We start from the raw sequence: 24924 nt of genomic DNA, 5'->3' as shown, positions 1-24924 counted from the left end.
CAGGAGGAATATGTCTCTATTAACAATTCTACTGTCTCTATTTGCAGATGACATTATATATATATATATATAAAATCCTTCCATGTAGACTACTAAAAAATTGTTAGAACTAATAAGTTCATTAAATGTGCAAACTATAAAACCAATATACAAAAATTCAGTTGTGTTTTTATAAATTAACAACACACTATCAGAAAGAGAAATTAACAAAGCAATCCCATTTCCAATTACATCAAAAAGAATAAAATACCTAGGAATAAATTTAACTATGGAGGTGAAATATCAGTATATTGAAATCTATAACCATCATAATTTCAATGTCTTTGGTTATATCGTGCTTGCTTATTTGTTTTGTTGATTAGGTTTCACTATAGGTGAGATCATATGGTATTTATGGGGGATAAAGATGGAAGGGTGGTTAGGAACAATTATAAAAGATGCAGGGACAAAGCCAAAGGGGGGTAGGATTGAGGGTGAAAGGTGGGGATGGCTGGGGTGGGGGGAGTGGTCAGGGGAAAATAGAGACAACTGTACTTGAACAACAATAAAAAATAAATAAAAAATCTATAACCAACAATGCAGGATATTGAAGAAGATACAAATAAGTGGAGAGATATTTCATTTTAATGGATTAGAAGAGCCAATCCATTAAAATTTCTATACTACCCAAACCAATCTATATCAAATTCCCACAATGTTACAACTTTTCACAACTTTGTTAATTATACCTTAATTAAACTGAAATTTTAAAAATTCTAGATATAGGCTATACCTCATCTTTTCCCACTGTGTATAACGTAGTTAAATACTAATATTAGTTCAATAAACGCTTATTGACTTAGACTCTTCTTCAGATTACTCACAGTTAGGTTTCAATAAGCAAAGTAATATGTATTAGGAAGTACGCATTTAATCGTTTGGTGGATACACTAATCAAACTGAAAAGAAAGTGGTCAGATTTAAAACAGATAATATTGCAAAAACATTCTTTTAATTGATTATGTGTCTCAATATATGTTCAATAAATGTTGACTAAGAATTAGAATTATGCGCATTCTTTCACTCATCGGTGTGCCCCCACCGCTCTTTCACAGCCTGTGGTACAGCATCAGGATTCAACAAATACTTGTTAAGTAATTAAGTGCATTGCTTTGAGTATCTATACTTTTATATTAATTTCTAGCATTGAATGTCATACATTCTGTGGGGGGCTCTACCCACAGGGCCCCCCCCTGGCTGCCACAGATGAGAATAAGTCTGCCAAGACATGATCTGCTTGGGGAGGAAAGGTGGCTGACCTCTCAAAGGAGAAGGGCCAAGAGCCTTTTCCTCAGTGGGCTTTTATTGGGTTCAGTTTGCACAGGAATACAGGTAAAGCTCATTAATCATTGTCAGGCAGTATGGATTAAACAATAGATAACAAAGAACTCTGAGAGCCTATTTTGAGTCAGGGTCAGATAGCTAAAGAGCTATGAAACTTTGAGGAACAAACTCACTCCTTTCTCGGACCCTTATTTAATTGAGAGCATTCTAAACAAAGCAGGTGTCACAGGATTTTACATATTCTTTCTTAGGCCTGATTGCTCTAGGGAACCTGCCCTTTCCAGCACAGGGCGGAATCTACCACCAGCATTCTTTCAGGCTTAAGGCAATGACTCAGGCTTAAGTCAGGGGAAGGCAGGAAGCCAAGAGATTAGGAGACTTCTTGCAGACAGAATGAGGACTCAGGCTATGTCATAGATGAGGGGTGAGGGTCCATCATCCCCTTTTGCTGTAGCCCCCCAAGTCCTTCCTTGGGGCCTCCACATGATCATGTCTGTCTTAGGTCATTCCCCCCTTGGTGAATTTTACCCAGCACTGACTAAACAATCAATCATTGGGGGCCAGTTATGGATGAGGAAAAAGGAGCAGAAGCTGTGCCCCTGCCAGGGAGATAAGCCTTGTCTCCTTAGTGGCTTACAGTCCAAGGTCGCTTTCTCAGCCTTAGCCATGGGGGTGTTACAGCTTCTGCAACCAGACAGGGTGGTTCCCAGCAACACTCATGATAATGATTTAATTTGAAAATTATAGACTAAAATATTTTAGTCACATCTCTGCATATTTATCTGTACATGCAAAAATATGCATTTGTTCATCTCATAGTACTTGCAAAGTGTCTGAATTCTGTTAAATAATTAAATTACCTGGGAAAACCTGAGATGTTATTCTGGGACTATTCACATCAGGGTTTAGTTGGTTTATCAATAAAACCGTATAGATGAAAAGCATTCATGGAGGTATGAGATTTCCAAACAAAACCAGAAATATATTTGGATATACTTATTTTTTACAAGATTCCAGTGATTATATGGTTAATGTATACATCTAGTGAAACATTTTGCCATCACTGGGAGCAAAAGTAATATAATGACTAAAATATTTTTCTAATGAATGTATGAACTTAATTTTTGTTCTCAGCAAAATTATAACACAACTCTAACTTTCTACGGGAAAAATGTTGAAAAAATATGATTTAACATATAATATAGATATTTTATAAAGATATATAATATATAGCCAGATATATGAATATATATGCCTTAAGCAAACCTAATGTATGGGTAAAAATTAATTTATAAAGCAAGTTCATGGTTGACTGTTTTATGTTTCTAAGATTTACTACAGGGTTAATTTAAATAAGAGGTAATCCCAGGTCATTTAAATATGACTCATCCGCTTCAGAGTCAGCTTTTCAGAAATACTCTCTTACACCCAGAGGTGTGCCAGTACAACGGAACTGTTATCAGAGACAGGATCCTTGTCCTGAAAAAGTAAGAAATAGCAATTTCCCAAAGATTCCTGGATTTTTACTGTCATCACTTGCTCCTTGAGGGCATATTTTGTGTCTCACTCATTGAAGAGCCTTTCATATACTGGACACACAGTAGGACTTTAAAAATTGCCTCTCAGAATCAGCACACTGTATGCCTGTGTGAGCTGCCTTACAGTTATGTCACGAGATCACACTTTAAAATCTGTCAGTGTGCTGGTCTTTTTTTGTTCTACCTGCTATTCAGCAGAGACTTCCACTGCCTGAGGAAGAATGAGATCGTTAGAGGTGAGATGTACAGAGAATGAAAGTGCCACTCTTCAGTATTTGACTTCCAAAACAGTCACCTGAAGCCTGTTTCAAAGACAATGCTCTTAAAAGCCAGAGCGTTTAAGTGAGAACTAAAATGTTAAAGAGGTAAAAAAAAAAAAAGTTGAAAAATAATTCTGTGTCAAAAAAAGAGACCCCTAAAGAAGCATAGCATAAATTTTATTCTGAACGAACAAAAGAAACATGGATGAAAATTAAGGTTACTGTGTGCAGGAGAGCAGAGGCAGAATGGGCCCTGGGAGGACAGCCAGGACAGGGAGTGCACAGGCAAAGCAGAGAACCTTCTACCTATTCTCTGCCTGGGCCTCAACAAAACAAAGGACACCCTCAGGCTGACCTTGGCCATTCCAGTGAGTGACTGTGCCACCTGGGTTCATTTTCCCTGCAATGTTAGCTTTCCCTCTCCTTGCCCAAAGGTAAGAGCATCTTGTTAACAGCTGTCTGAACACTGTCCATCAACTATCCAACAGAAGTGGTGATCAACTATTTTTGGTTTGCAACCTTGAGGGGGTCCCTGCGTAAATTTTGAAACTGACCCCTATACACAGAAGGCAACGAGAGACCATAGAAAGAGGCAGACTGCTCCAGATGGGTAGGTGGCAGGTTCAACAAGGAAGGAAACTTACATCTGAGGCTTGTCCTAGGTGCCACAGTATGAGCAGATCTTCTCGCCCATCTGCCAGAATCTTAAAAGCTCATACAGAGGCCTTAACTGGGTTTAGTCACACACGTAGTCCAGATGGCCTCTACAACACATTATTTTCTCAAGGCTACATCCTTGAAGCAGCTTCTAGCGTGGAAATGGTGGGCAGAATATACACTCCAAGAACAGAGAATGAGGTGAGGAGGCTCCAATTGCCTGGATCCAGCTTGCAGGTCAACCAGTACTCACATGCTCTTGATGACTCCTCCAATGACTATGATGCAAGATTTTGTCCAGCCTACAAGGTATGCTATATTTATTATGCCTTCTTCCATGGCCCAAGATATCCTAAGTCCCTAAAGCAGACATAGAAGCCCAATTCGCAGGACGCACAGTGTGAAGCATAAAGCACCTAATACTTATACTCAGTTGGAAGTGATGAGAACGATCTGAGACTCTTCCTTAGCCCACACCAGGGTGAGGCAAATCCACACCATGCTGTTATTTGGATACAGACATCTCCAAGTGTAGAAACCTACAATTCCTGAAGATCTACAACTCTAGTATGTTTCATGTAAAATATAATACAAAAGTAAAACAGTTTTTTTCCTCTTCAACATAAGTAAAAAATTCAAACAAAATTCAAAAAATGGTTTGGATTTGGACAATTCAAACAATTGTCCAAACAATCCATGGACAAAGAGGAGGGGAAACCTAAATAATACAAAGTTGTCAGAGATCAGCAGAAGCTGCATTAGAACTGGTCGGATCAGAGAGACCAGCTGCTGCTGCAGTCACCTGCCTTTACAGAGGAAGGAGTTGAAGCATGGGGAAAGGTCGAACAATGTGTCTATGGTCCAGCAGTTACAGAGGAAGGAGTGGAAGCATGGGGAAAGGTCGAACAATGTGTCTATGGTCCAGCAGAAAAGGGGAGACAAAAGTCTGCTCCTTCCTGTCCCTCACCACTGAGTTTTGAAAACTCTTCCTTGTCTCTGCATCTTGCTTTAATCTCAACTTTATAAACAGTTCAACTGCAGCCTTTACATGCCATCGTAACTCCAGTTTGCTACATAAAAATAAAACAAGTACCAAGTTCTTTTGAGTTTAATTAAAGAGACTTTTCTTTGCAAAACAGTCTTGTTCTCCCTCCTGGGGTGATGTTTCCTTTGGCTTCCCATAAACAACCTCCCTTGAACTGTATTTCCCACTTGCTTCTTACAGTGGTTCCATCTGAGGTCACTCCATTGCTCCATCTGTCTCTAATTAACCTCTCGGCTATTTCCCTGAAAAGCATTCAAATCATTTAACAACTTTAATTCCTAATAGTGGCATACTCGGATTCAACTGATAGCCATCTTAAACATAACTTGAAGTATAACATACACATATATGTATGTCATTTCAGAACTTATAAAGTGACCTTGTGTATATTATATTTCTTCACTAATAGGTGGTTATACTTATTACTCTATTTATTACTTTATTTTTAAAATACAGCACTTAGAACTCAGAAAATACATGCCTGTTGGATACTAAGTTGGAGAGTGAGGTCTGAAATCCAGGTGTCTCTGATTCACAATTCCACATTCTCATGAGGCCATACCTTCTTCAGAAAAATTGCTAGGTTTGGCCCTTCTGTCTCTGGAGAATGAGAACTCGTAAACAGTGAGCGAATTCATGGGAAAACTTCTGGTTTGGGAGTTAAGCAATGAATCAGAGAGCTAGCCCGCTGCTTCTGATTAGGAATAGGACAGGGAGCCATACTTGGTGGACAACAGTCAACAATCTCTGTGAGTAACAGGGACTGATAGTGGTGGACAAGGGGCTCAGAAACTCATTGAGGCCAGAGAGAGAAGAAATGAGCAGGCATCACATACTGGTATGGATGCTAGGGCTGGAGAGAAAACAAGGCTGGTCATTCACTGTGATGGAAGTCCATAGGGCAGCGATGAAGTAGGCCTCTTTGTACCTGGCATGGCCCTTAGAAATACATGGCCCTGGTGTGCCTGCAGTCTCCTAATGGCTTCTTTAATTGGCAAGGAATGGATCTGAATATAAAATAGACCTTGTTCTTTAAGACAGCCCCAGAAACATATGTAAGATGCTCAGCATCACTAGCTATCAGAGGGATGCAAATTAAAACCACAATGAGATACCACTTCATACCAGTCAGAATGGCCATCATAAACAAATCAACAAACAAGTGCAGGCAAAGTTGCAGAGAAAAGAGAACCCTACTAAACCGTTGGTGGGAATAAAGACTGGTGCAGCCACTGTAGAAAACAGTATGGAATTTCCTCAGAAAACTAAATATGGAACTCCCTTTTGATGTAGTGATCCCACTGTTGGGATTATACCCTATGAATACTGAAACACCATTCAAAAGAATTTGTGAAGACCTATGTTCATAGCAGCATTATTTACACTAGCCAAGTGATGCAAACAGCCTAAGTGCCCATCAGTAAACAAGTGGACCAAGAAAGAGTGGTACATGTACACGATGGAATACTATGCAGCAGAAAGAAAGAAAGAACTCCTACCCTTCATGACAGCATGGATGGATCTGGAGAGCACTATGCTAAGTGAAATAAGCCAGGCAGCAAAAGGCAAATACCATATGATCTCACCTATTAGTGGAATCTAATCAACAAAACAATTGAGCAAACTAAAACCAAAGACATTGGAATAAATAACAATCTGACAGTGACCAGAGGGGAGGGAAGAGGGGAAGGGTCAAGTAAAGGAACATGTATAAGGGACCCATGGACAAAGACAACAGAGTGAGGGGAGGATTAAAAGTGGAAGGTGGGGGTGAGTAGGGCAGGGAAGAGTAATGGGGAGGGGAATGGGGACAACTATAATAGAACAATAAAAATATAAAATTAAAGTAAAATAGAAAAAAAAGAGCTATCAAGCCACAGAAGACATGGAGAAACCTGAAGTACATATTGCTAAGTCAAAGAAGCCAGTTTGAAAAAGGACCATACTGCACAATTCCAACTCTATGAGATTCTGGAAAAGGTGAAACCAAAGAGACAGTATAAAGATCAGTGGTTGCCAGAGGTCAGGGGCACAAGGAGAAAAGGGATGAATGGGGGAAGCAGAGGGGACTTTTAGGGCGTGAAATTCCCTGTGATATTGTCATGGTGGATACATGACATTACGCATGTGTGAAATACCCAGACACTGTATAACGCAAAGAGTGAATTCAAATGTAAGCCACAGACTTTAGTTAATAATAACATCTCAATATTGATTCATAACCGTGACAAATGAATCACACTAATGCTAGATGTCAGTAATAAGGGTGACTGTGAGGGGCGTGGTGGTGATGGGAGTGGATACATAAAAACTCTCTGCGTTTAATGCTCGGTTTTTCTGTTAACTGCTCCAAAAAAGTAAAGTCTATTAAAAAAAAACCCTAGAACAAAAAAAACCCGGAAGGAACTGCGTTTTCTGGCCTTGTCAGTGACTTCGGTGAGATTCAGGAGGAATGCGGTGATGGGGGCGGGGCAGGGGGAGCAGGCTCAGTCCCTGCACATACTCTTCTGACATTTGTCAGCCGGTGAATTTGCCTACAGTGTGACTGTCTCACGCGGGACAGCATTCAGAGGACCCACTCAGAATAAATAGGACGGCACTTTGGCCTCCTACAACCCCACAGCCTCTCTCGGCTCCAACTTTGTATGTCCTACATGCATTCTCATTATGTGGTATATGCCATCATTAAGGTGGAACGGGTTTGGTTTTCCCACTGAAATAATCCTGGGAGGAAAAAACTATACCTTTTTTTTGAGGGGGGGGCGGGATTGAGTCACAATTCTCCTCCTGGACTTTATATTTTTCTCAGACCAAAAGGGTGGATTTATTATACACCCTCAATGTACCATGTATATAAAGAAATCAAAGAGAGAGAATATTTTCTTTTCTCTCAAGAAGTTTTCAAGAAATTTGTAGTTAAATCTTAAGATACATTTCCTCCCAATCTTTGAATTAGTGACAGATCTCCCCCCACTGGAACTTCCTGGTATTGCAAGCCATTCTTGATGGTTATCGTGATTTAAGCTAATGCATATAAAGTGAATTATTTTATAATCCTCATAAACGAAAGGACCTCATTAGGGGATTTCAAGGCCATGCATTTTTCCATTCTTCTTGTTAAAATCACATATAAAAATTCTGCAATTTTGAACATGTCATCAAGAAACAAGACACTGAAAGGCCCTGGCCAGGTAGCTAAATTGGTTAGCGCATTGTCCCTATCCATCAAAGTTGCAGGTTCAATTCCCTAGTCAGAGCACATACAAGAAACTACCAATGGATGGATGAATAAATAAGTGGAACAACAAGTCGATGTCTCTTTCTCTCTTCCTCTCTTTCTCTCAAGTTAATCAACCAATCAATATTTTTAAATAAAAGAAATAGAGAAACCAGACTTTAAGGAATTAAAAGAAGTCCCACGGAGGGACTCGAGAGACTCTGTTGAAACTAAAAGTTGAACTAATAAAAAATGTAACCACATACTAATTACCACATTTAAACTAATTACACATGTTTACAGTCTGAATAAGAAAAGTCTAAGAAAGCCCAGGCTGGTGTGGCTCAGTGGATTGAGTGCCAGCCTGTGAACCAAAGGGTCACTGATTTGATTCCCATCAGGGCACAGGCCAGGTCCCCGGTGGGTAGTGTATGAGAGGAAACCACTTAACTGTCTCTCCCTCCCTTCCCCTCTCTCTAAAAGTAAATGAGTGGAGTCTCTGAAAAAAATAATAAATCAGGTTAGAAAAGGCTAAGAGATACCAAAGTGGCCCCATTCTTACATATTTTCATGCAGGATAAAAAGGCTATAAAGATCTTATATTCCAGTCAATTTAAGAAAACAAAAGGTTCAAAAACCAAGATTCGAGAACAAGTGGAATGAGCTCCTGTTTCTGGAAGAATTTGACAGAAGCTTGGTGACATCAATCGGAAAGTCTGTAAAAAGATTCTATGCAACAAGTAGGTGTTGAGATGTGTCATTTCTAAGGTCTCCATAGCTGTGATTCTTTGTCATGATTATACATGATCTTATAACACAGACACAGAAATCATGGCCACTCAGAATATCATTAATTAATTAGCTACAAATTTGATCAGCTGTTCCCTTTAAGAATTGGAGGATATTTATGGCCGCAATTTAAATTTTACCATTTATTTTTTGTACTGATCATCCAACATGCCTAATCCTTTTTAGAATCTATGATTAAAACCCATCTGCCTTCTTCCCATGTTATCCAAAATAGTAAAATCTATTTTACATTTTTTCCTGCCTCAAAATATATCCTGGAAGAACAAAAAGAACAAAACTGTGCTTACTGGCCACAGGACAGTGGCTGTTTGGGCTCATTAATATGTGCCTGTCTTGGGTAGAGTATATTTTAATATCATATTGTGCTGCTAATTGTAATATTTCAAAATATTGAGTTAGGTATGTCCACACACCTTCCAGTGGAGAAAGATCTTTGTCCATCAAGCACCATCTTGCCTTTTACGGAGAGAATGAACCTGTCATTTTGGAAACCACTCTAATCCAAAAACTATTTCCAAGAGGTGAGATGTTTTACAGCATGTCCTTGCCTGTCTCCAGCTCAGAGAAGTCAGAAGAAAAACACAAGTGCAGGGGTTGCCACTGGGCCAAGCGTTATCTCGAATTATGAGCACAGTTTAAAGGGCTTTTCAGAAGAGCCTAAAAATAAGCCATGGTAAACTGGTAATTAGAAGATTATCTACATACCAATATTTTTAAAATTAATTTTAAGCCCCAGAGGGCTTTTGAATGGTTGAGCAGCCCCATTCTGAGTTTTTTACTACTTCGGTTACTAGATAAATTTTTAAATTAAAAAGACAATGGAGAGCTCAATTGATCGTGCCTGAATAAGTTCCCCCAAACTGTTTGTAGCCCTCAGAGGTTTCCCATTTACACCGGCTTTCCTCAAGTCAAAAACAGCCCTTCCCTGGCAAGTACAGATGACGTCTGTACAGCTGCTTTGGAGTCTGACTGCTTATGCCCATTCATAAACCACAAGGTGTACGTGGAAGCCACTGGGACCACTCTAATTAAACTTAATGCCTCACGTATAAAAAAAAAAACACTGGATTGAAATTAAAGTCGCAACATCTTGATTTTCATTCCCCTTTTCATCATTAGTGAGCTGTACAATTTTGAACATGCCATGACCTCCCCTAGGACTCAGCCTCCCCACCCTGATACACTGTCATCGGAGAATCCTTTTTTTTAAACACAGTTAGGGTTCTATATTCTATAAGCAAACTAGGAAATAGAACAAATAGTGCTTTTAAAAGTACAATTATATCTCCATTATGAAAAAATTCTATGGTCAACTCATTTACCTAGCTCTCATGCTATGTCATTGACTCAAGATACAGAAAAAATATCAGGAAAAAATATTCCACTGTGTTTCAAATCAGTTCATTATTATTTGGTTTAGGTTGTTGGGTTACAGTTTCAGATAAAATAGGCTTTACTTAATGAATGCTTCCCACTGTGTTTGGGGCATATAGCTGAGCCCTCTTTAGTGGATTCAAAAAGTCTCCTTAGGCCAAGCAAAATGCCCTGTCCTTATTCCCTAAAACTTCCTGAATAAGAGTGGTGGGTTATATCTGTTACAATAAAAACAAACTTCCTTATAAAGGAAAACCTCTGAACTTAGCATAATTTAGGATTTTTAGATGAGGTATAATGAAGGGAAGTTCACACACACAGAGACCCTCCTGCTTTTGAATGTAGGCCAAAGTGCTGTTGGATGCCTAATGTGGAAATAAACTCATCTCTGATAAAAGCAGATAGAAGTTTGAATAAAATAAAGTACTAGAGTCCATGAAAACAGATGTTGTAGCTGCAGTAAAACTGCTCCCACCCCACAAATGCTCACTAGTTTTGTGTCTTTTCCCTAAACAGCTATGCTTCTTCACAGGCATGGGGGAAAACTTGACTTAGCAAGATTTGATTTTTTTTTAAATGCTTAAGTAAGATGCTTAATGTGCTCTGACTCACCCTATAAGAGAGCCACTTATTCCATAGCCACCAAACCCAAACTTTAAGGTCAGCTTCAAAGGCTAAAAGGGCTTGACATTTTCATTGCTATTGAGTAGGTACTGGGTGCAAGTCTATGCACTTGCTGTGTATTATCTCATTTAATCTTTAACAACAATTATGATGGTGAATTGTATGTGTCAACTTGACTTGGCTAAGGAACACCTACATAGCTGGGAAAACATGATCTCCAGGTATGTCTGTGGGAGTGTCTCCAGGAGATTTTCATCTGAATCAGACTGAGCAAAGAAGATCCAGCTCACCACTGTGGGCAGACATCATCCAATTTGAATAAGCAACAACCAAAAAGAAAAAACAAGAGGAAGAACAATTTTCCCCTTCTGCTTGGGCAGAGATATCCATCGCCTGTCCTTAGACATCGATTCCTGGACCTGATTCTTGGACTTTTGGACTCAGACCAGGACTTATACCAACCCCTTCACCCCCTTTTACCCGTCAACAACCCCCGCCCCTGTCACAATTCTCAGGCCTTCAGATTCGGACTGAATTTCACCAGTAGTTTCCTGGTTTTCCAGATTGCAGACTGCAGATCAAAAATTAAGGGACTTGTCACCCTCCGTAACCAGGCAAGCCAATTCCTATAATGTCTCTCTATTAGATGGATGGATGGATGGATAGAGAGACAGAAAGGAAGAGTCAGAGACAGAGATCTCCTCTTTTTTCCATTTCTGTGGAGAACTCTCACTAATGCAACAACCTATGAGTCACATATAAGTTCAACAATATGCCTTTGTTCTCACAATAAGTGATGCACGTAAATCAAGGATTCAAGTTCAGGCAGTCTAACTCCATAGTTCTCATTCTTCAACAATAATGACAACAAAGCAATAATAACAATTAATTCTACTCTTAACCATTATTGAGTCTACTACATGACACACACTATACCTTTCCTCATTCAATTCTTACTTTATCTTAAAAACCAGGGATTAGTACTGCCATTATAGAGATTTTGAGAAGTTAACTAAACATCCTGATATCACATAGCTTATAAACGAGAGAGCCTGTGACAGCCTCTGTCTTTAAAGCAATGTCCTGTCCTGTTCCATGGGGCTATAAAGAGTGTCATATTCTGCAACCGTAAGAAAATAGAGGAATGTTGGGTAAAGTTCCAAGTGCCTAAGAGCTAATCGTTCAACAGAATATGGACAGACTCAGTGTAAACTAATACAGTGGAAAACAAAGCTGAACCAGAGATACAAAGCAAACAGCTTTACAGTTGAAACAATTTCAGTTCTGCTCTTAGAGACAAGTTCGGCTATGATTCACCCCACATGCCAAGAGGACCTGACTACCAAAAGCCCAGGTTCTGTCTTTGAGACCATGTTTTGTTTACCCAGGACTTCAGACTTCCATGCCCAAATGCCCTTCATGCCTGGATACAATCTAGCTGGGACTAGCCACACCAGTGAGATGAATATCCAAAGGTTGGCCAGAAGCAATGGTTTAAGGGTACAGATCAAGCTCGGATGTGCAAGCTGGGGAATCTGCCTTTGTGCAGAAAGGAGCTGGACATGCAGGGAAATACGGCAAGCCACAGGCTAGGGGCTGAAGCCAAGGGGTGGCTCTCTGTACATCACCAGGTTTCAGCACAAAATTGTGATACATCCTGGAGTTCTCAATTTGAACTTGGCCTTCCAGGGTAACATCAGGTTATATTTGTCAAGGGAGGAGGACAGAGCATATTTTATATAAACATATATGAGCTTGATTTATAACTTTAAAAGATCTATGTCCTTTAGATCTCTATTTTCACTCTTGCCCTGAGTCATATAAATGCCAAGGACAAACCCAGGCCAGCTCATTTCTTACCCTTGCTCCTCCCCCCCAGGGGAAAATATGCAGCCATTAGCTCAGTGTAAGTATTCAACTGATAGTGGTTAACAAACATACTCTGTGCCTTCACTGAGGAAACATGGTAGAGTCTCATTAAATCTCAAGTAAATAGGACTTTCTGTAATCTCACTCCTCAGTCTCTGCTGAGAACAAGCAAAAACATCACCTAGTGTTGTGTAGGAATTGCCATTTACATGACGCTTTAGTGTTTACTTCATTAGATACAGCTGTTTCATTGATCCATTTCAGTGTTCTTCAGCTTGACACATCAGATAATCATGTGCTGTCTATATGATGCCAGAACAACCAGATGATTCTATCAAATTCAGTCCAATAAGCAATTTACTTTGAAAGAGAAATTAGTCCATTTTGTTTGTTTGCTTGTTTTTTAATTGTTTTTTTAAACTATCGATTCTACTAAATCAACAGGAAAATTAGTCATCTCCAGCCCCAACATGTCCACTCCAGCCAATACAATTCATGCAACAATTTTTAAAATCCAGGTACAAAGTCGGGCTATTAGTCAGGGGTGGTTGCAGTACTTATTTTCATTAAGCATCGAAGCTGAAAGTCCATATCGATGAGATGCCAGCGTGGGAATGCTACATAATACTAGTCACAAACCAAAGTCAAGGGACACATGAAGTGCCCTGCAAGATGCACATGCTCTAAGAAGGAGTTTTTGCTAGAAGTTGACTGACCAACTCGTGGTGACTACAGTCACCTCTCTTTGTGACATGTAGGAACTCACAAAATCCAAAATGCCTCCATATCATACTCCTACAACTTCCTCCATTCCTCTCCTGGTTAAGCCTAGGGAGAGGTTAAGAAAGGGTGATCTTATAACTCTCACTTGTGCCGTGGTTTGGTATCCAGGGTCCTCCGGCCTCAACCCATTTTCTACTTGGGGAAAAGTGGCAGCAGGATTTCATGTAGTGAGAGTGAAATAGACTTTGAGACTCAGGATCCAGTAGCTTAAATACTGTGTGAGATTCCAGTCACTGACAGCCACACGGTGGCATATTAGTAAATTGGGCATCTAATTGAAACCCATCTGAGAATATGATTCATTTTCCATGGTGGCTGCTGGGAGCAATACTGAGCAATGGGAAGTCGTTAAAGAGGTAGCCTCAGCAGCCTTGGAGAAAGTTCCAGCTGATTTGAGGAAGGCGCTTTAGACAAGTGTTGCTCTACCATTTAAAAACAGAAACTCCTCTGTAGACCATAGACAGCAAGTTATTTTCCAATCTAGCCTACAAGTCACTTGGGTCATTGTACACATTTGGAGGCTAGATACAAGGAGTGAATTTCACTGATCATTTCCCCTTCCCAAGCAAAAGTGTCTCGGAGGATGGCTTTGTTAGGCACAGTAGATCACAGCTTGTGGTAGATAAGGCCACAGCCTAAGCTAAACAATTTCATTAGGCACATGCTGACTTAGCCCAGATTGCTCCCTTCAGGTCCTGGATTCTACATGGAATTGAATCCTCTTCCATCGTAATTACCAGAAGCATCAGAAGCAGCTGTTGCCTCCTCCCCATTGCTCATGCGGGAAAGCAGACAGCCTAAGAGTCCCATCATGTGACAATGATGCACCTCATTCGTGCATGCCTATGCATTCCGCTGCCCAAGCCAGGAGCCGTTCATTACCTGCTCACTCGCTGCTGAGTCTGGTGTAGAAAGTTCTCTCCACGATGGCAGAGCATAGTGGAGACAGAAAAAGTACCGCCACTAAACAACTTACAAACTCCAGCCTTCTCTGAGACATGAACCATGAAATACTATTTTAATAGTAGTCACCAGTTATTTAGCCCCACTGTGTGCTAAGTACCAAGCTAAGCACTCTATGTACATTATCCCACTTCATCCTCCAAATGTATTGCTGAGATAAAGAAGCTGTAAGGTCATCCACTGGGCATAGACCCTCTTCTTTACACAGAGTCGATGAAAAGGAGGAGGGATGAAAAGTCAATCAAAAGGAAACATGCTGCCACTGGTCCAGAAGTTCTAGATGGAGGGAAGATAATCACAAGAAATCTACACAGAAATATATGTGATCACCTACTATCTGGTAGACAGTGATATGAACTGATATGAACTTCACACTGGAGGAGTACAAAGGAAGTGATTTTTATACACTGTTCTGAGGATGAGGAGGGACACAGTTTGATATAGAGGGTGAGGAGGATGAAGGGGATAGCAAGGCACTGTAGCATCCCCATGGGAACTTTACCATCTAAAGATGAACCTTTCTCTTGGGAGATGGAAGAGAGGTTGGTAAGGAAAGAAAGGCAAGACAACTGAGATTGTATAACTGCTTCTATAGACCCATGTGAGAAGAGAATTAAGAAAGACCCATAGCTCATCAAAGACCTATGCCTCTGTGATTGTTGTAGAATACTAACCACTGACCACCATGAATGATTCTTAATATTTAGGAGTGAAAACAACAACTTGAGAATCTAATAAATAATATATTCCTTCTAATAAAAAATGCACATGCAGACACATGCATATACACAATGTTACATAAATTCTCTGAAGTTTATGCATCTTTTAAGATCTCCAAGACTAGAAAATTGAGTTGGGACAAAAGTGTCCTTGAAGTGGCTCTCAAAGAGGTTGCGAACAGCCCAAGTACAAGAAGGTGTGAGATGCATGAAGAGAGCCATAGCCCCAAAGATCTTAGTATTTGGAAGTACTCGCACATGGTAAATAATTCAGAGTATTGGCTAGCACCCTTCAGGAATAAAGAGAGGTCCAGACATGACCTGCTGATCTAGGAGGATTAGAGAAGCTTTGGAACAGTCTGAACCAGAGGCAGCTTAAGGAGTTGTCTGAAAACAGTGCTTATGACTTAAGGAAGCCCTGCATGCCTTCCACCAGATGTAAGTCACTGTGGAGGTACACAAGAATATCAGTCCTTATTACTAAACACCTGGAGCAAAGGTTAAATTGGAAAGCTCCTTTATTATACTCTCCATGTATAATGTGGGGAAGTAATATTGGAAAACCTAAAGGAACTGGAGTCTCAGAATCTTGGGGGTTGAACCAGCTATAAATGACCTCACTGTGACCTCATCTATGCCTCCCCACTAGAGGGTGTCAGACAAGAGTAAAAACAATAACAACACAATTTAGTCCTATGATAGTGGGAATGAGATCATTACCCCAATGTTAATGATGAGTAACCAATCTGCCCAAGATCATGTATCTAGAAACTGGCAAGCTTTGGACGCCCACGTCCCCATGTCTCCAGAACCCATCTTCATAATCACTGCACTCTACCGTCTCCCTGGCAAAAAGGGCTTCAGGCAGGTGAAAACGTACATGGAAAATGTGGGAGAAGAATCATACTCAGAAAAACCTCTGCCATCCTCAGTCTCTGCTTTCTCCGTGGACCAGACATACATTGCCAAGAAGTTGCCCTCTGATAATGAAATCAGGCTAGAATGCTACCTTACTGGGACTATTTTGTGCCCCCTGAATGTTCTTTATTTTTTTCTTTATGAGGAATGTTTATCATGAGTGCAGACATTCAATTACTGTTGCATTTATTTATTCATTAGCTTGATGTATGGTACACACCATTCCATGATACACTCATCAGGAGTAAGGAACTCATAGTATCTGATAAAGGGAAACAGCTCACATGTTCAGGCTGGACTTAAACTAAGCCGACTCAAACCCAACCACCTTTTATTATGGCCCCCAGCACACCGTACTAGTCATCTGATCTGTTCCTTATGTGCCTGTGTTGATCAATGGTGACAACAAAAATTGAAGGCGTGAGCAGAGGCTGGAGCCAGAAGCACTCTTCCCAAGGCCACCTTTCTCAGTTGGCAAATGAAACAGAAATGGCCTTGCCCAGCTCTTGACTGGGAGGACCCTCAGGAGAAGGTGAGCCTCTGCCCAGTGAGGCTTGTGTGAGATAGATTTTTTACTTCCAAATAACAGGTGGGCACAGTTATAGTATCACAAGTTTGGCTAAAAATAAGAGGAATACTCTGATTTTGTCCAGGTCCCCTTCACATTGATGTAGGGCCTTGTCTACCTGAATCTTTTTGCATTTCTTCTCATTGGAGTCTATGGTGCATTCCTGCCTGAATTCCTGGCACAATAGACTCCCGGGTATGCTGATTCATCAACAACAGCGTGTAGTTAATTGGGCGTCAAACACAGCAGTCTGGGGCAGGCAGAGGTGGCACCATGAGTCATTTATATAGAAGTAGTGCTGTGAAGAGAGGAAAAAACAAATTTTAGAGTCAGATGTATACATGGGTTCAAATATCTGCTCTTCCACTTATTATGAGACTGTAAAGAAGTGACTTAAATTGTTTCCTTATAAGCTGATGATAAAATCAACCATGAATGGAGAGTGTGTGAGGGTTAGAGGTGGGCACAGCAGGCCTTCACTCATTACTTATGATAATGATGATTCCACAAGGAGCCAGACAAAAAGAAGACGTAAATCTGAAGTCTAGGAGATAAACCGGAAATGTGAAGCAAGGTCCATAAAGCAATGAGTAAAAACTAGTAAATGAACAGTTCACAGAAAGAAAAGGGGAGGAATTGTTTTTAATGGCCGTTCACGAGGTGGCTCACCTGAAAGGAGGTAGTCACTGGTGTTCCACCTCTCTCCTAAGATGCTGTCAGTGAATTCTGACCACTCTGCATCCTGACAGCTCACCAGGCTCTGTAGTAGCAGTGTGGTCTTTCTCCTTCACTGGAAAGCCCTTTATTATGCTAAAACCAGGAAAAGTAAAGAGGCACCATAAGGATGTCTGTTCTTATAGTTTTCCTGCTAATTTTCTGAGGTTGCAGCCATGGTTTTAAATGATGCTTGTTTTAATTTGATATTTTCCAAAATCCTTTCTTGGTCAAAATGTATCATTTTATACTCCTATAGCATAACTCTTAGCTGTACCTAAGTCATAGGTTTTTTTTTCTTCTTTCTATTTATCTCTTGTATAAGACTTGCTTATAGTGTATCTCCTGTTACATGGTAGTGATTATTTGTATTTCTGTCCATTGCCAAGACTGTCAATTCCTTGAGGGGAGAGACAGGATTTTATTTCCCAAAGATTTGGCTACTTCCTAGAATAAACAGGTGTGCAAAAATGTAATTGTTATTACATAATACTATGAACTGATAACTCATAGCAATGTTGTGAATAGAAGAATTTATGTACTAGTTTCCTTTTCAAGCCAAATACCTAAAATTATCTTGGGAAAAAGACAATCTCCAAATTACATGAAGGTGAAATGTTACCATCTTGGTCATTACTCTGAAGTTAAGCTCTGAGAATTAAAATTATGCTTACAAAAAGACAAAAGCTGCAGTATTTATAAGCATAATTTTATAAGATGTTCATAATGGAACATTCCACATGAATTACCCAGAAATATCTGAACAATCTAGTGTTCATTTCTTCCTAAAATGGTTTTCCTTACGAGTTCCACCAGTAAGTAACAACTCAATCTCCAGCGAAACTGTGAAATTCTAATCTGATGTAAGGCTACACGTTGCATCCCTAACCAAAACCAGTCACCTAGCAATTATACATCTATCAGCCACAAGATGAGTTAGCAGTAGCAATAAAAGCTATCATTTACCAAGTGAATATTACCTGTACATCCATCACTTGGCATATATGACCTCAATTTTTTCTTCAAAACTATCCTCTGAAAGAGCACTAGTGATGTCCCCATTTTACAGATAAACAAACTGAAACACCAAGAGGCTATGGCACTTATCCAACAGGCACACACCTATGTTCACCCCAAGCCACCCACCATAACTGGGGTTGAGGAGAAAGACTTCGAGAACATGCCTGATTGACAAATGGCTGGTGATGACCTTCACTTACCTTATAGGAACTCTCTCATATATGCATATGATATCATTTTATTGTGATGATTTGTCTTGCAATTTGCCCACCCTACAAGAAACACCTGTAAGGTACACAAAGAAATAATGCATTTTAATACAAGGCAGTAGTAAATCATCAGTTACCGTTGCATTTGAACACTTTAAGGAACCAAACTGCCTAATTTCCCAAAGTCCCAGAAAGCTTGCAAGAGAAATACACCAGAGGTAAACATAGCATAAAAAATGAACAAATTCCCAGGCCAGGGTTTGGAGGGAGGTACCAGTACTAGACAATCAGGTAAGAAACACTGTACTTGAAGTGCAAAGAAAATTGTATTTTTACCTAGTCTGTCTATTTTTACATGTATGAGTATCACTGTTTCTGAGTTTGTGCATTACAAACCCAAAGTCTTTTTTTGTTTACTTCACCTGCTCATATTTATTCTTTTTTAATATAATCTTTATTATATTTTCCCCATTACCATTTAGTTCCCTTATACTCCCCCCCATCAACTACCTCAGTGTTGTCCATGTCCTTAAGGTGATAATCTTGGACAATGGCAAAACTGTTACTGCTCTGACAGAGATGATGTGCGAACCAGGTTGCAGGAGTTCTATCTTTTTATAGAAAGGTGACATTGTTGGCCCGCAATGAATCTCTTTACACTAAGTCCTTACTTAACATCATCAATAGATTCTGCAACTTTTAAGTCAAATGACACAAAACAAAACCAAGTTTACCAGAACCTAATTGGAATAAACACGAGTTAAGTTCCTATGGCAATCCATCAACTTTATGACAAAAGACATTGAGCAAAACAATGTTATTGGAGAACCTACAGATGGACAATGCTTTCCTGGTTGTAAAAATGACTCTTAATCTATCAACAGTTCCTCAGGGACTGCCTGGAACTTACCGCTAAAAGAAGAACATTGGAGCTAATGGAATTAAACCTAAAAATCATGGCTTAATTTACCCAAACTCTGATAGCCCAATTTCAAGAGATAAATGTGGCAGAGTGGAGGAGAAAAATGGATAGAAATCAAGTCAGCTATGTAGAAAAACTGTATTTTTTGTATTATTACCCCATGAGAAAGCTCTTACTCTAACTTGCCTTTATTTTTTTCTAATTTTTATAATCAATTTGAAATAAAGTAGCACAGAAAATGATCCATAAAACCCATAAAAAGGAATTAACCCAAAACTCTGTTCCTAATTTAAGAGCCCATGTCAGAATTGACCTGGTTCTCAGTACAAGCCACTTAAAGCAAGTATTTCTTACTCCTTTTAGATAAATACTCATCCCAAATCGTCAGTTAATGCCTCTCTTTCTTCCTCTCTGACCTGGTAGACCCTGCTCCTTGCCTTCCTCCAATGTCTCCCAAACTTAGATGATTCCTTAGGGCTCATTTGATTTCTTGATCTCTTGTCCACTCACAGATAGAACATAATGAAACTAAGACCTTGAACAAACAAGTAAAAATGATACAGACCCCTAATATCAAAGTCAGCCCAGAAGGTAAACACTGAGTTATGTGATGTCAAAGTCGTTAGTTGGACACAAGAAGGGCAGAATCCAAAAGTTCTGTCTATTGCACATAATTGAAAAGCTAAACCAAGGCACAGGAGGTAACAGAAAATGGTAACCCAAGGAAGAAATTCTAGTGATATAAAAAAGGTTGGCAGATGGTGTTTAATTAATAACAAGAATAACAGTAACATACCATTTCAGTGCCTATTAGGTGCCAGACACTATTAAGCTTTTTATACAGTTACGTGATTTAATCCCTTCATTATCTCTATAATTTAAAAAAATTATTATCCTAATTTTACAAGTGAGGAACCCCGAGAGATGGAAAAACTTGTCCAAGGTCATACAGTTTTTAAATGAAAAGGAAAAAAATCAAACCCAGTTCTCACACACTCAAAAGCCCATTATTCTTAACATCATACAAAATCCCTTCCTTATATTTCATACCACTAGATGTAAAGTGTCTCCTTTAAAAAGGATGCATCGCATATTTTTCAGACTCTGTCACTGTCTTAAAGGTTCAAACACTTCGCTTTAGCTGGACTGTTGGTCCAGCTCACTTCCAACCAGCCTAGTCCCACAGCCGCTGTATTTTCTGGCTTTTAGTTCTTTGTTCAGAGGCCGGTTCCAAATCCATGCCCACATTAGCCGGTGCCATTTGCTCAGTGCAACGGGTCATTCCCTTTCCCATTTGCTGGCTCCCTTCAGAATTTTTATAGCGTGTTATTTCTGGACCAGTTGTTCACTGTGACAATGTGGAGAGACTCAGAGCATCTGCCAGCTTCCTGCCAGATGGCTGAACTCTAGTGAATGACCACTGACCTATGGCTACTAGCAGTGGCTGAATACATTCCTGCTTAATGCATAGGCTCTTGCAGAATTTCTCACGGTGTGAGCCTGGGGTTCAACTGATCTCCAGGACATGCTAAAATCTCTAACAAACAGTACTGATGATGATACCAATGATAATATAACACCAAGTACTTAATGCTTACTATAGGTCATGCTCCAAACACTTTAGATACACACCACTTAATCTTTGTAACAACTGAAGGAGGCAGGTATCACCCTACCCCTATTTTTAGGTGAAAAAAACTGAGGCCCAGAGATATTCTTACCCAAGTCCACAAAGCTGGAAAAGAGCAGAGCAGGAACTTGAACCCTGGTTATTGATTTCAGAGTTCCTACTGCTACCTACATTTTTGGGTAAAGCAAAAGTTTGGCTGTTTTCATTTGTTGCCACTTATTTGTTCCACAAAAAAAGATTTAAGACTTAAAGTACCAATCAGGAAGAGGAAAAGGCCTCTCACAGCAGCCTTGTTGATAACGGTTCATTCATGGGGGGGGGGGGTCAGGAACAACTGGCTCATATTGAGCTCCCCTTTTGTGCCATGTATGTTCATCTTGTCACATAATTTTGTCATGGTGTGGGGGACCACACCCCCAGAAATGGGGAGGGAGGGATAAGCCCGGAAGACTGCACATGCATGTGCTCCATCGCCTCAGAAACCCACACAATGTGCGCATGACTTGGCAAAAAGGAAGCACATAGCACTGGTGCCCAAAATTAGGGAGGTAATTGGACAGAGGGACAGACCCTCCCATCTACTTCCACTGTGAAGGGGATTATGGGGGCACCTTTTAAAAGCAAAATATGTGGAAACACTGTCTGCTCTTGCTCTCCCCTTCCCTGGCTGCCTGGTTGGCGGCAGAGGGCTCGGACTCCTGAGCCAAGCGAAGGGACCGTCGCAGGAGCAGGACCTGCTGTGCTTGGTAAGCACTCTGGGACCTGCCTGGGCAGGAGCATAGCAGGCTCCAGTAGGAGGGCAGAGAAAGGGACTTGGGCCAGCAGGTGCGCAAGGAGCATGGTCAGGCACCGCACCCCTCCCCGACATGGGAGACTGAAGCAGTTGCGGTTTGCCAGCAGCCCGCACCTCCAGTGAGGTCTTGGCGAGCCCCACGCCCCTTCCCCAGACTGGAAGCTGCAGCCGCTGCTGCCTGCCCACTGCCAGCAACAGCTCCAGCAGAGCCAGGGGGCCGGACCACCGCTGCCCTACTGTTCCTCCAGCAAGGACCCGGTAATGGCAGAAAGCCATTGCTGCCAGTCTTCCAGTGGGCGCGGCAGACACTGGGACCGCTAGGAGCTTAGGCCCCACACGGTTGGAAGTCCGCTCCCCAGAGGCAGGGCTCCACACTGGGATGCCTGCCTCTCCAGGCTCCGGCCTCTGAGACACTGCGCCCAGTACATGGCATGTGAGTCCTGAACTGCTTCCACTCTCATGCCCTGAGAGCTGCACACAGAGGCTCCTCACGGATGGAGTTTCCCCTGCACAACTGTCCAGAGTGATCTGGCTGTGCTCCCCAGACATAGAGAGGGTTGCTGCTGTGAGATGACAGCAACTCTGAAAACCCGCAGGTGCTCGCCCCAGAGGGAGGACGGAGACCTGTTTGTGAGGCCGGCTTAACCTCCAGAAGGACAAATAACCAGTCATGGGGAACTTCTGAGCGTGGTTTTGGTATACAATCATTTGGGGAACATGGGCCATTCTATGTAAGGGTTCAAAGGAGGAATGCTCCCTGCCCCCCCAAAATGGGAACCCCATTAATAGAAACCTATTACCCTTCCATACAAATCTTGTCTCACGCATACACATGGCAACAAGCAACCGGACCCCAGCTGCCCGGTTAGAGTTCCACAATAACCCTACGAGATAGGTCTGAATATTAACTCCAATTGAAAGAGAAAGAAACTTAAGATTTTGAACTAAGTATGTTGTGCAAGGACACACTTGATAAAGACAAAGATTGTGTCAGTTAACTACCATGGTAATGATGCATAACGAACCACACCAAAAACACCAGCTTTAAAGGTGTTAACTAAAGGTACAGTGCTAATCAATTTGCAATACGAGTATATAAATGTATCAAATCAACATGTGTAAACCTTAAACTTATACAATGTTATATGTCAACTACATCTCGATAAAAAATGAAAAATAAGATTTAAAATATTCACTCCACTCTTCATGCAAGCAAAAGGTAAGGTGTTACCTCTCCTCTCCTGACTTCTTTTAAGATGTTTTCCTAGAGTTAAAATTCATAAAAGTGTGGGGATTTATCTCTGACTTTCTCCTGGAATTCTTAACTCCCAGACTCTTCCACAGAGTCCCCAGCCACTTGTCAATTATAGTTTAGATTTTCCCAGCCGGGTACTGGTTTCTGAGGAGGATTCTGTGCATGGATTGCTCATTGGGTAAAAGGCACTTTTCTGTATCACCTCTATCTCCATGTCAGGGGGCAGTTGCTTGCTTTCCAATCTTACCTCTCTGGAAGATCTAAGAAAAGTGACTGTTCTTTTTCAGTCGGTTCATCTTTTTACTTATTGTTAGAACAAAAGGACAGCTCCTAAGCTTTTTACATGTCAGGCCAGAAACTGGAAGACTCAGATAGGAAACCAACACTTACCTTTTAAATAAATGTTGATCAAGTTGCTACCATGTACAAGCACCTAGTGAGCTGGATTTATCCTTCAGTTGATTCGTTAGAGAACATAAAGGAGAGCAGAAAGTGAAGGGTACAGCGATGATGGCCCTGTCAAAGAGGAAAGATTTCCATTTTGCAGGAATGCATCTGAACGTGTCTTCCAGCGGACCTTGCATGCTTTCTGGAGAAGTAGTCTGCCTTTAGAGAGAGCAGTGAGACCCATGGCAACTTTTACTAATGCACCCTGACTTCAGGTTTTGGTGGGACTAAACTACAACAATCTCTAGGGACTCAAAAAAAGTTGAAATTCCTTGAGGCCTAAACAAAGGAAGAGCAAAAATCTCAGTCTCCTGGGGTTTCCAGTTTTCTGCTCCTCTCTCAGCTTTTATATGTGCCAAACACTTGAGCTAGTGTTTCACACCCATACTCCTCATTTTAACTTACATTTCATGTTCATCAAGAGCCACATTTAGACAAGAGACAGCTCAATAACCTAACCGACTGAGTGATGTTTAGTGTAAATGTGGTTAAACCCTCTAGTCACACTGATTTAAATGCTTCAACTTGGATCATTCATTGCTCAAGTATCACCCAGAACTATTCCCACAGCCTTCTCTTAGTAAGAAGATAAACAACAAGCTAACTTTGTTTGGTTCACTTACTTTACTCTGTTAGTAGTAGTAGTAGTAATAGTTACGGATTCACCGCAGATTCTTCAGAAGAGAACTTCAGCTACAAGAACACATTCTCTGGAAATTTAAATAATAAAAAGTAACCAATGAAGGAGATGCAAAAATCCATTAGCCAAGCAAATAGCTTATTTTACATTCAAGTTTGCTTTTTTTTTTTTTAAGTTTGTGCAGTCTCCTTTAGCTGACAAATATCTTCAAGGAAAAGAACATGTTTCAGGTAGTGTTCTTATTCCTGGTGGAGAGGGAAAGGGGAATTCTGAAGTGAAGGATATCCTGGGGAAATATTTGGCAAATAATATATATTCCTGTTCTCACTTAAAATCATAAAGAAGTAAGTAGGGGTAACATGAAATTGAGTTTTGTAAAAAAGATTCTTAGAATAACAGAACATGAAATCAGAGTAGTTCCTCAGAGGTCAGCTGCTCCAACTTCCTTATTTTCCTGATGAGGTCTTGAAATGTAGAGTAGTAAATTTCATTGCCCCAAGTAACCCAGTTACGAGGAGAAGTGAAGCTAAACCCAAAACTTAAAACTCCCTGTTGTCTAATCTGTTTCGTGGGACTCAAAGACTCCTCCCCCAAAGTCTGCCTCTATTTGTCCATGAAGTTCCATT

At 40.6% G+C, this 24924-nt stretch overlaps 1 long non-coding RNA gene across 1 annotated transcript; it reads right to left on the bottom strand.

Moving 5' to 3' along the window:
* Positions 1-16398: 16398 nt before the first annotated feature.
* LOC128628543 (uncharacterized) lies at positions 16399-23674 on the bottom strand. The gene is made up of 4 exons (XR_008392962.1): positions 23602-23674; positions 18603-18687; positions 17338-17478; positions 16399-16966 (listed from the first exon to the last, which is right to left on the bottom strand). It is a non-coding gene; the product is annotated as an uncharacterized LOC128628543 (long non-coding RNA).
* Between the last annotated feature and the right edge of the window lie 1250 nt (positions 23675-24924).

The sequence above is a fragment of the Artibeus jamaicensis genome, unplaced genomic scaffold (genome assembly GCF_021234435.1).
Source record: "Artibeus jamaicensis isolate MK-2021 breed Jamaican fruit bat unplaced genomic scaffold, CSHL_Jam_final contig_797, whole genome shotgun sequence".
Lineage (NCBI taxonomy): Eukaryota > Metazoa > Chordata > Mammalia > Chiroptera > Phyllostomidae > Artibeus > Artibeus jamaicensis.
The sequence above is the reverse complement of the archived record's forward strand: the minus strand, read 5'-3'. Positions and strand labels throughout refer to the sequence as shown.